Source organism: Ambystoma mexicanum, chromosome 1p, assembly GCF_040938575.1.
Source record: "Ambystoma mexicanum isolate Mex_15411 chromosome 1p, UKY_AmexF1_1, whole genome shotgun sequence".
NCBI lineage: Eukaryota > Metazoa > Chordata > Amphibia > Caudata > Ambystomatidae > Ambystoma > Ambystoma mexicanum.
Window position 1 is genome coordinate 1,260,387,039 of NC_090921.1, and position 13,107 is coordinate 1,260,400,145.

At 46.3% G+C, this 13,107-nt stretch overlaps 1 protein-coding gene across 3 annotated transcripts in view; it reads right to left on the reverse strand.

The window, feature by feature from the left end:
* SYT3 (synaptotagmin 3) overlaps window positions 1–13,107 on the reverse strand; it is an 835,659-nt gene that overhangs the window by 612,735 nt on the left and 209,817 nt on the right. The window contains exon 1 of one of the 3 annotated variants that reach the window (XM_069605091.1): window positions 3,047–3,139. The exons of the other annotated variants lie outside the window; for them this stretch is intronic. The gene's annotated coding sequence lies outside the window, so the exon portion shown is untranslated. Of the gene's footprint in view, window positions 1–3,046; window positions 3,140–13,107 lie in introns of those variants that run through there. 3 annotated transcript variants of the gene reach the window in all.

Sequence of the window (13,107 nt, forward strand, 5' to 3'; positions counted from 1 at the left end):
GCTGCCCCTGGTGGCTGGGGGTGGGGTGATGGGAGACATGAATGGGGGCCTTGTGGAGGCTGCCCCTGCACTGCTGGGGGGTGGGGGTGCAGGGAGACATGAGTGGGGGCCTGGTGGAGGATGCCCCTGGTGGCTGGGGGGTGGGGGTGCAGGGGGACATGTGTGGGAGCCTGGTGGAGGCTGCTCCTGCACTGCTGGGGGGTGGGGGTGATGGGAGACATGAGTGGGGGCCTGGTGGAGGCTGCCCCTGGTGGCTGGGGGTGGGGGTGCAGGGGGACATGTGTGGGAGCCTGGTGGAGGCTGCCCCTGCACTGCTGGGGGTGGGGGTGATGGGAGACATGAGTGGGGGCCTGGTGGAGGCTGCCCCTGCACTGCTGGGGGGTGGGGGTGCAAGGAGACATGAGTGGGGGCCTGGTGGAGGCTGCCCCTGCACTGCTGGGGGGTGGGGTGGTGGTAGACATGGGTGGGGGTCTGGTGGAGGCTGCCCCTGGTGGCTGGGGGGGTGGGGGTGCAGGGAGACATGAGTTGGACATGAGTGGGGGCCCGGTGGAGGCTTCCCCTGGTGGCTGGGGGGTGGGGAGATGGGAGACATGAGTGGGGGCCTGGTGGAGGCTGCCCCTGCACTGCTGGGGGGTGGGGGTGGTGGTAGACATGAGTGGGGGTCTGGTGGAGGCTGCCCCTGGTGGCTGGGGGGTGGGGATGGTGGTAGACATGGGTGGGGGCCTGGTGGAGGCTGCCCCTGGTGGCTGGGGGGTGGTGGTAGACATGAGTGGGGGCCTGGTGGAGGCTGCCCCTGGTGGCTGGGGGGTGGGGGTGATGGGAGACATGAGTGGGGGCCTGGTGGAGGCTGCCCCTGGTGGCTGGGGGTGATGGGAGACATGAGTGGGGGCCTGGTGGAGGCTGCCCCTGGTGGCTGGGGGGTGGGGGTGCAGGGGGACATTTGTGGGAGCCTGGTGGAGGCTGCCCCTGCACTGCTGGGGGGTGGGGGTGATGGGAGACATGAGTGGGGGCCTGGTGGAGGCTGCCCCTGCACTGCTGGGGGGTGGGGGTGCAGGGAGACATGAGTGGGGGCCTTGTGGAGGCTGCTCCTGGTGGCTGGGGGGCGGGAGTGCAGGGGGACATGTGTGGGAGCCTGGTGGAGGCTGCCCCTGGTGGCTGGGGGTGGGGGTGGTGGTAGACATGAGTGGGGGCCTGGTGGAGGCTGCCCCTCCACTGCTGGGGCGTGGAGGTGATAGGGGACATGAGTGGGGGCCTGGTGGAGGCTGCCCCTGCACTGCTGGGTGGTGGGGGTGGTGGGAGACATGAATGGGGGCCTAGTGGAGGCTGCCCCTGGTGGCTGGGGGGTGGGGGTGATGGGAGACATGTGTTTGTGATCAGTAGTGCAAGGTGACATGTGGGTTGGCTGGTGGGCATGGCCATGGTGGATGGGTTGCCTGGTGGACATGAGCAGGGGTGCAGGGTAGTACCATGTGGTGTGGGCTGCCTGCAGGGGCCGTGGAGGGTGTAGAGGGAACACCTGGGAGGACTCACCTGGCCAAATCACGTGTAGCATTCCCCGGCACCACCGAAATACACGTACCCTGCTGAAATCGCGTGTGAATCTTCCCGCGCACCTCGGAATACACGTACCCAGGCCAATCGCGTGTGGAACTTCCCGCGCACCCCGAAGTACACCTACCCAGGCTAATCGCGTGTGGAACTTCCTGCGCACCCCGAAGTACACGTACCCAGGCCAATCGCGTGTGGAACTTCCCGCGAACCCAGGAACACGCGCACACGCTATTTTTCACACAGCGGGTGTCCGTGTTTGTCGGTGCCCCTTTGCACCTCATTTGTCCTAGAGGGCCACTGTATGGCCCATTCATCATGGCTGTATATGGGTGCTGTTTGTTAGCGCACATTTTGGCGCACATTTTTTTCAGTCGCAGGGGCGTTACTGCCTGCTTTCTTGTGGCGGACTTGTTTGGCCCCGTGCGCGTCTTTGACCGTGCGCTGGATTGCCCTATTCGATTCCATGAATACGGGTTCTAGGCGAGCGTGTTGCCTCCTGTACTTCCACCGTGACGCCCATATTTTCACGCGTTGTTCCCCATTCCGAGTGTTACGCCCCGTGTTACGCCTACTTTTGTGATGAGAGCCGCGCTATGTGCGATTTCGCAGTGACCGTGGCGCACGCTGTTGGATGAGCTGCGCGCCGGCGTGCGCGGCGCACATTTTTAGGGCACATCCAATGTTTTTCTCGCGCACGGACTTCCATGAATCGATGTGCGCTGGTTTCCCTGCGATTTTCGCACTTGCACTGCGATTTTCGCACCTTTACTGCGATTCGCACTTTTTGGCACCTCTGCGCGGGAATTTATCGGCGCACATTATTTACATTAATCGACCCCTAAATCACCTTGCTGTAGGTGTCATGGGACTGGAACAGTCTAAAAGGGAACCTGTGGACACAAACAAAATATGTACCACAGTCACTATAAGGCTGCTGGATTGTGAATAAACACATTATTTCATGTCATTCACATCTACAGTCAAAGACTGCAACAACACCAATTTTTGCTTCAATCATCACATGAGGCTACTAATGTCCTCATTTTGCTTTACTTGCTGCTGACTAAACTTAAGGATGAGGGCCACAGCACTAGATGCACTGTGCGCCTGATCAGTGCTCGTCAGATTTTTAAGTTAATTTGGTTAATCACAGGGGTGACACTCACTTTGTGTGTTCATCCCTTTTGATCTGAAGGTTGGATGTGTTCCTCATAATGAGGCACAATGTGACTGACCAGTCCCCATGCTCCTAATCTGCAAGTCAATACAGAAGTATTCAAGGGCTAGAATGCGATCACACTTATACAGCTTTACACATATATAAAGATATTGGCATGCTGCATTGGTGTAGAATCAGCGCACCTAGTGGACCACAGGAAGTTAAAAGGATGTAATACTCCCTAGAGTGTGGATTCTAAACAGCATCAACACAATGTCCCACTTATTGAGCGACTGTATAACAAAAAAGCAGGATTAGTCAAGATACTGGACGTACTTGCATGTGACATCTTTCGCGCCATATTCCTTATCTATATTGAGTCGGTAAACCGAGCGCGAACAGTGTCGTTTAGTAGTCGGTGGTTATGACTCATTTCACTTCCGTGTCACGTGACACGTACTCGCGTGTCACGTGTGCACGCATCTATGCGTGCATGCTGCCCGGCAGTCAGGCAGATTGTTGGAAGTTTCATCATGGTTATTTAGACAGGGTCAAGCACATTTTCGTGCTGATGGCGGTGTCCAGTGTATGCATGAGCGCTGCCCGGAAGTCAGGCTGGTTGCTGTGAAGAACATTATGGTTAAATGGACAAGGTCAGGCATATTCACGTGCTGATAAAGGCGTCCATTTTAGAACGGTAGGTTTAATATTAACCTATGCTCCAAACCTCTATATGGAGCCCCAATTTGTAATCAAGGAGATGGCATCAGAGCATGTATGTTTAATCCAAATATAATTAAAAACGAAAATGCAAAATAATTAGGATTCACTCGAAGACCGGACCATCAAAAGCGTTGGTGTGCACAGAAAAGTCTGCTCGAGTGAGAAACACTCATCCCTGACCTCATGTGCAATTGCACAATCATGAGCTGCCCCAATCAATGTTTGATTTCGTTTGAGCTGGATGTTATAGACTCTTGTTTAAGTGATCATAGCCAGAGAATGCCAGGGTATGTTCTCATTTAGGCAAACACGGTCTGTTTTTAGACGGAACACCCATTTTTGTTCTTGTTTTAGGAGGAGGTGACTCATATCGCCTCCTCTTCTTGGACATTTCACTTTTTCTATGATAGTCCATTCTAGTTCAGTGGCCGGATGTTTGAGCATAGTAAAGTGGTCGACCAATCGTGCATTTTCCCGTTGGGTCCTAATACATGACATATGCTCCTGGATACGTTTCTTTACTGGCCTGGTGGTCATACCAATTTATTTTTTATCACAAGGGCAATTTATCATGTAAATGACGTTCGATGTGTTACAGTTAGTCAGGGAATTTTGTTTCCACAATATCTTCAGACCTAAATCTAAGGTCTTTGTTCGTTTTGTGAGTGTACATGCATTGCACTGACCGCACAGTGAATGCCCATGTGGGTCTATGTTGTTCCATAATGTTGTCTACCCGTTGGCCTCATCTGCATGTGTACATGAGTGTATCAGGGTGTCTCTCAGGTTCTTTCTTTTTTTCATAGCAAAACGTGGTACAGGTAGGTTAACCGGGCCCACGTTTAGTATTGGCCACAGTTTGATGATTTCCCCTTTGATAAGGTTAATCTTGTTAGTGTAACTAAAAACTGCACTGATGGTTTTTTCACCGACTGGACGTTCTTTCTGTTGCAAGGTGATGTTGCACGGAATATTTCTTGCACGTTTTCTTGCAGTTTTTACAGTTTTCTTTGGGTATCCGCGTTCCAAGAGGCGGTCCGTAATTGCGTGTGACTGGTCTGTTTTTATTAAGAATGTATGTTCTGAGTTACAGGTAGTTGAAAGGGGGTATTTGTGCCAATTTAAAAAGTTGATATTTCCAACCACAATAGTGTATGAGGTAAACAAATAACAGGGTTCGAAATTGCTGGGAGCTATTTCACTCCTGTTTCTACCCTGAAAACCAACAGTTACCAGCGGCTACGTTTGGCTCCCAAACCAAATAGTGCCTTACAAATATGCAAATGTGGCATTAACTTTGAGTGCTTTAGAATGTAAATAAAAAAGAACTAGGATATAACTAGGACACATTTAAACATAATGGATCATAAATAATGGGCAAAAAGTTCAAATGTACATCTAAGCTCCATGTTCTTTTGCCGACAGGAGTTCCATCGAAATACTTCACTTCGTCGGAATTCTGCGTACAAAACTCATCCATTTTGTATTTATTTGGGAGGTCCCCCAAACCCTCCCTTTCCCTACATTAGTTCCCCTTTCCCAAATCCCTTCCTGCCCCTTTTACCCCTTTACCCCCATATATATTTCGATACATTTAGTCTGCATAATTCATTCGAAGAAAGTACTTCGAAAGAATTCCTGCCGGCAAAAGGACAGCATACAGTGCATCTCACTTGGAAGTTAGATCTGCATTGCGCGGTGTACTCACTCCTGGTACCCATGCGGTAGCTCCTGCCTACTGGGTGATACCTGATACCCTGGAGCTGGTTTTAGCTCCTACTCATCCAATCTCAATTTCAAACCCTGCATACCATTACTTTTTGGTAGCAAATTTACTATTGAAAGCTGCACAAATGGATCATTCGGTATTCTGCCTTGCATATTAAACAAATATAAACCGATATTGGCAGTCCTACTTGTTATAAAGTATTAATTATGATAGAACTGTGTATTAGTCTCGGAAGGATAGCTCAGGGGCAATAAGCTCACCTTGGAAGTAAGACGACACACAGTAACACAGGTTCAATCCCCTGGTCCTTGCTTAGAAACCTCTTTGTATTAAGCGCGTTATAAATAACATGTCATATCATATACATCTATTCATTTCCAGCAAATCAAAACGTTAATAAGGTTATTGTTCAATTTCTCCCATGTGTTGCTTATTATCCTACGATAACAAGTATTATATATCATAACTCGTCAGAAATTATGAAACAAATGCCTACAAATGTTTCTCATGGATTGAGTCTTTATTATGTAACTCAATGTGTGTGCCTCTTTAGGGCCTATATCCAACTATTACAATGAATACATCACTCAGTGAGGTTAAAGAGAAGACCAAACGAGAGAAAAGAGAAACAAAACATTACACCAACATTATTTTGAGAAATGGTGATCCGATAGTTCTATAGTATCAACTTTAGTACATGTGAAGTCACTATTTACTAACGTCAAGTATTACCGTTGGACATATATTACATTCTGTGTCCTATTCTTAGATTTTAACTTTATCTTGTATTTACTATTAAGTGTTTGCTGTCAGTTTATTTTTTAGTGTTGTACTATTTCAGCAGTGTTCAGCAGTGTTCCTGCGCACTGAAAGAGTTTGGTGCAATGGTAGCCCAGTTTTAAAGTCCAACCAAATCCAACCTTTGATATCTTATATTGGACTAACTGAAAATATTACAATGAGATGGTAGTTCCATGCTTTCAAAGTCCCAGAAACCTCTTCCTTAGATGTTGGTTGATGAAGAGGTCTCTAGGAATAGCAATGCTCATGGAACTACCACCTCAGTAGTGTTCCTGTAATTCCATGCTATATAAATGTTTGAGTTGAGCATCTACACATCTAATTGTTGCTGTAGGTGCAAGTGGTTTGTAAGCCATGTGTGTGGCATGCATGTGCGTGTCAGTGCCATCTTGGTGTTCATTTTATATTGGAGTTTCTAAGAGTAACAGAGAGCACAACATCAGTAGGTTTCTTTCCAGTCACTGTTAGAGTTCTGCCCCATTCTTGGGGGCCACCTTAGGTTGGTTGTTGGTCTTCATTCCTTATGTTAGTATGTTGATCCTTTGCCATTCTTACTATAGTATTGATCTAAAAGAACTGTAACATTCTCTGTATATTTGTATTAATAATTCAGTTGCCTCTAAGAATAAAATTGTGACAATTAATATTTTAAAAGCAACATATTTAGCTAAGTGTTGCTTTAAAGTACACTAACGATTCATAATATCTAAGTAAGTGCATGGTTTACATTATAATTAGATTATAAGGTGTTGATGTTATTAAACACCCTCAGTTCGTGACAACCAATTTAGCTTCATCCTACCTATGTTTTGCTGAAAATTAATTGATGTATAAATACATAATTTTATCAAAATTAATACTTTAAACTTTAATGTCTGAAGGATTGCCTAAATTTGTTTTTTTTTAAGAAGTCGGACGTTCCCCACCTTCTTGACCTTGGATTGCCTACATTAGGATGTTTCAAACTTCATCTCGCGAGAAATGTTGGACTACAACTCCCATGATCCCTTAAAGCAGTCATGCTAATTAGGGGTGCTAGGCGTCGTAGTCCAAAACATTTCAAGAGCCAAAAAATGTATTCCCCTAAGTGCATTCAGGGCATGTATGTTTATGTGCATGCTCAGGAGAAGCAGGGTAGGTTTTGTTTGCACCATTTGTTGGCATTAAACGTGGCAGTTTTCCTAAATGCAGACGTCATGCTGGAACTGCAGTCTTCTATGTACACTAAAAAAGGGAATGTTTCGGTTTGTTCTTTTATTGTCTTTTTGGTCATTTTATGTTCTCAATAAAGGAAGGGTTGAGGCAGAATTTACTTTGGAGATGAATATGTAGGGCCTGATTCATGCAACACTTAGCCCTGTGCAAAGTGCCTTTGCACTGCCAACAAACACCCTGATTCACAGAGCGGTGCAAGTACATTTTTGTTGAGCAAAGTCACTTTGCCCCGCAAAAGTACTCTTTGCACCGTGCTAAATGGGCCTAAATCACGATGCAAAGAGTACTTTTGGAGTTGAAAGTGACTTTGCTCACCAAAAATGTACTTGCACTGCTCTGTGAATCAGGGTGTTTGTTGGCAATGCACAGTCACTTTGCACCACAGCACTGGGCTACAAATTCCATGAATCAGGCCCTTCGTTTAATGTTGGATTATAGATCAATAGCATGCCTTCCCTTTTTCAACCGTGAAGCTTGAAGGACAGTTCCAGTAAAGGCGCCTCTCCCTCTAGCAAGCTGTTTGTGGATTGGACACATGTCTGGCTTCTAGAGGCAGTTCTGCTTATGGGGGTGGATCTTTAGCAAGGCATATGAAAGGGCTCCCCAAGGCTCCCTAGGCACCTTAGGGATTCCTCGAGGCGAAACAGCTGTACTTCGAAGCTGCCACAATCCTGCACAGACAACCAGCCTTCTTTCCAGAGTTGGGTCTCTCCTTGTTGCAAGGGAGGAGATGTTTCTCACCTGCAGGCCAAGCGGGCTTCCACCTGTGGGTGGTCAACCTATGCCGCTGCTGGAGCATGCAGATCTCCATGTGCCGGCCTAGCCCACAGGTGAAAAAGGCCTCGGCTGGGTCTCCGCACTTCTGTGAGCTGTTGCGAGGACCTGATTCCCGCTCCAATCATTATGGTGCTTCCGCCACCTTTGCCAACACACATGGGTCCTCAGAGGGCAAGGTCAGGAGCAGGATGGTCCTCAACCTGATCCCAACCCCTCCACGCAGCACCACAATTCCACAAGCTATTGCTCCCTTGTTGCCGCCGAATCACGCCTAGCCACGCAAAACTTAGAAGGGTTTTCAAGCCACGGTTGAACCCAATCACCTGCCGGCAGATGGACGGGGTCCCGTTTGGTGACCCTGAAAAGGATGTTGTACTCTGTGTATGTAGGCCTACAGCAATTGCACCAGAAACCTCAGAACATTTCTAAGTGTTGTCGGAGGTCTCCATACTAAACTAGCAATACCTCTACCCAAGGACCAGCCATCACTCCTCCTCACTAGGTAGAAATTCAAGTGCTTACCCTGGCCGGAGAGGTGCCCATTGATGACATCTGGCCCTTTAATTCTCGTTGACCTTTCTAGTCCTCTTGCACTGCAATGATTGGCCAACGCTAAACCTTTGAACAGATATTTTCCTGCACTCTTGCTACTCAAACCTAGAACTGTCACTGTGATATCCCGGAGGGGGCACTCTCAGTTTAAGGTTGTACCCATGCTCGTCTCCATTTTATTTTTAAACACCCCCTTTCCTTGTTTTCAACATTCATTTTAAACAACCCTTATTCTTGAAATCAAGGAGTCCACAAACATTCACAACACCCTGATGCTTGAAAATGTCTTACCTGCACAAGGCAACCAGACATCTCTGTGTATTGCCCTACTTGACGTGTCTTCAGATCACAGGATAGTTTTACACAAGCACTTTCTGAATAAAATGCGCAAGTGTGCATGCATGACACTGTGTCAAGCTTATGTGGTGCACCCATTTACTGGGGAGATTGCCGGAATGAGGGGCTTTGGAATGCTTATGACCCTTTCCCAGTGATCTGTGACTTGTCAGGGAAAGGGGCCATTAGCACTCACCAATTCACACTTGTGCCTGCCCCAGCCCAGTAATAAAAGATAAAACATCAAAAAAACAGACTTGGGGATTGACCTAGGGGCCTGTGACGCTCAGCTATGGCTTTTACTATAGCTTGGCATTGTTACTTCAATGCCAACCTGCATTATGCAAACAAAAAACTTTACTTAGGATTTCACATCAAAAAGCACCCTCATTTTTGGGGACGAGGATCCATACCACACAACAGTTTAGGTGCCACCACCGGAACTGGTATCCCAGTGCTGAGACATTCACAGAGTTCCCACAATGCATTTCTACCACGATCTGAACCAAACTCTTGTGTCCTTCTGCCCACGGAGCTCGCATAATACAACTATACGCTGGGCTGCTGTGTGCACCACTGTGCCAATCCTCTAGCACTCGCCAAGCTCACGCCATGATGTGCCTAAATTCTGACCTGTACATTCATCTGCTTCCCTGACAGCACTTGCACAATCCACACTTTCCCTGTAATGCAGTATGAACAGGTATCCTAACATGGTGACACCTTTGGAGCTCTTACAATACACCCCCTTCCTCATTGCAGTCCATGCATTTTAAATGCCAGCTGAAAGTCCCTTTTTAGTTTGGCCCACCTATTAGCCGACACTATTGCATTAGAGTCAGGAGTCAAGTCCTACAAAAGAAGTGGGGCACTCATTAGCATAGGGAATGGGATAAGGCGTCACCAGAAATTAGCATATCAAGGTGAAATATGCAAATGTCATTCCATAGGCTTTGCATCACCATACAAATTGCACAGGATGAATGGCATTTGCCTTTCAGAAAAACAAGACACACACAAAACCAAGAGAGGATATTTTCTTCCAATATTGTTTTGGAAACAATAAAAGGTGTGCATGATTTAAACTTCAAGAATCAATACCAATGTTTTCCCTGGACCATGCAGTCCTGAAATGGGACATTTCCCCTTTAGTTGTCTGCTATTTCTCATCAGGTTATATAGTGCAGTGGTGGAGTGTCCAGCCTGCGAGCCCCGAGATTGGCATTAATTCATAAAAGACAATCCAAGATTTTCATTTTACAACGGGAAAATAAACGGGGGACGACATTCGGCCCATGAAAAAGTGGGTGGATTCTGTCCACCCACGTGCACCCTGGACTTAACCCTTGTTAGATATGGAGAAATGGCATATGAGGAGGGACACAAAGCTTGAAGAGTGTTGTTTGGTACTTTTCCCACCCATTAAAGGCCCATGGCCAATCCCACCCAGTACCTGCACCTCCCCTCCCAAAATGCCTCCTCATGGGAACTCTTTGAGCTTGCTTTAATCAAGCCTTAAAATCAAACGCTGCACTCAATGTGCCTGCCAGTGTTTTTTCCAAGCTGTCTTCTGAGAGTTAATGGCTTCATTGGCACTCTAAACTTGCTACTGGTGTAATAAAAATTTCCAAACCAGGTCTGCCTTCAGCCACTCGATTTATGAGCTCTCTGAGCATCCTTCACTGAAGTTCTATTACGAACAAGCAGTGGCTAAGCCAACAGTTTTGCCTTGTGTATAAGTATTAGGCTTTTGACAGGCACTGCTATTATATGCCCTGGTATGTGCACCATTTTGCAGCTCCTACCATCAATGGCCAGTTAATGGCACTTCGGCAGTGCCTGGCAAGTGTTGGCAATGCCAATGCTTGTTTATGGAGGTAGCCACCTCATCAGCTTTCACTGATTATACCAATGATCAACACAACATTGTAAGTGGGCAGGGTGGTTTCCACTTTTGGAGGGCAAAAGGTAGTTCAGGGGCGTGAAAATGTGCAGTATGTGAAATTGCAGTTGCTCTACCATGACTGAGTTAAATTAATAATGATTTTGTTTTGCCTAATTATTAATTCTTTTCCATTAAAAAAGAACTTGCTTCATTTTTCAAAAGCCACATCAATGGAAAGCTCTAGCAAAGAGTTTCTCTTACATTGTTGAAAAGAAATCAGCAAACATGATTTTCTAGGTCTTGTATCAGCAGAAGTGAAAACTCAGGTAAAGGACTGTTCCAAACTGTCTTACTGTATGTATGCACCTAGGGACTATAGAATAAATTCCCACTTGTCACCCTCCCAGATGTTTTATTAATTGTTGACTCACAGTATGTGTAATCCTCCTCTGTATTCATTGTTGCCCCTTTGCATTTATTGTTGACTCACTGGATTTTACCCCCGCATCAATGGTTCACCTCACATAGCAGCAGTACACTGCAATAGAACCTGTGTAGCACCCCAAGTTCTTATACTGTGACCTTAGTACCTAGGGGTCATGGCCTATATTGGGACACTGCGATCTTCCCAACAGTAACCTGCTTACAAAACTTCAGCATTAGTAATTACTGCAAATAAGTCTGATTATTAAACTTGTTCTGTCTCACCATATCCAGCCAGTCCCAGAATGTCACGTCCAATGAAAGACTGCTGGGCGAGACTGACATGATCAACTTTCACAGACATCCATCTCAGACACCTTACGCAACCTACACGCCTCCCAAGAACATCGCTCAAGACACACATGGTGATGAAAGACAGCACCCAACACCAAGACCAACAACTTCACCTTTAGCTTGCTGACACGCCCAACTAACAGCACACTGGAGATCAAGTGTAAGTTGGCTAAGAAAACAGACTACAACCGGAATTAGCAGGAGATGATAGACCCACTCACCAACCAGACCGTCATCGGTGCCACCAGGTGGTATAATAAGAACACCCGCCACATCCAGGCGATAACAACAAAGCTGCCTCCACAACTAACAAGCATCTCTGAAAACAAGCAAAAACTCTCCAACAAAACACAATCTTCGTCACTCAGAAGTGGCATTCCCAAGTATCAGTAACGTAGGATCCCTCGGACAACCTCATGTCCGACAAATACACAGACTCAACACTTAACCTATTAGATCTATTCAGCAAGGAACCTATGGCAGCTATAGAGGTGGACAAAACCCCAGGCCCCTCTAATACATGAACACAGTGGGCAAGAGAAACCCAGGTGGTTAGCATAACGCAGGGCATAAAGTCAAATCTGAATGGGACTCAGCAGCGGAGAATAACATACAGTTCGCCCTGATCGATGCTCTATGTGCAAGCACAGATCAAAGATCCATGAGATCTTCAGCAAAGGAGATGCTGTCATATTGTTCATAACACAGAACTCTTTATCTGATTATTACAAGGTGGTAGCACATAAAACATCCCAACTAATCTTCAATTCCTACAAGCCAACCAAGAGGGTCCCAGAGGAAGAATAGCAGCTTTGGCACATAAGGAGCATCAAAGGATCATTGCAGAACTACTGATAGACATCTCTCACTGCAAATTGCTCCTCGTTAATCTCATTCTCGACAGCCAGACTAACCTATCTTTCCTGCTTATACACAGACCACCCACTTAGCAGGAAGATTCTCAGACTCTGTCACCAATCTCATAGTGGAATATGAGCATCTAACTATGCCAGGAGATTTCCATATTTGGTCCAAAAAAAGAAAAGGACACATCATCCAAATCACTGGGCTCCTACAAGTCTAGCCTTCAATTTAAGAAGATGATCAACAGAGGAACATACTCAGCCAGACACACATTGGATTCAATTATGAATCCTAAATGAAACTAACCAGAAACGGAAAGAAGCATGGGGAAACATTACAATCAGTCTGATAAAGAACCAACAGTACAAAAGAAAAAAGCGTAAAGGACAAGAAACTAAATAAAATACACTACACTGAATACATTAGAATGCAAGCAACCCGCAGAAAGACATGTTTAAAATCATCAAGGAATAGATACCCAACTGTATTCAGAAGAACTCCTACACCCTCTCAAATTATGCAACAACAGCCACCAGTTGTTTCAGAAACAAGTTGAATAAACATTCAGCAAGCCATTGAGGTTGCTCTGGGCAATAGCAACAATGTGATTTTTTTACAATGAAACCCCACCAACAACTGCAATGCTCAACAAATTCAAGGCCATCTCTGAAGTGGAGTTCTCAAAACAGGATAATGACAGTAACAAAAGAGGGTCTGTAACAGACCCCTGTTGAATGT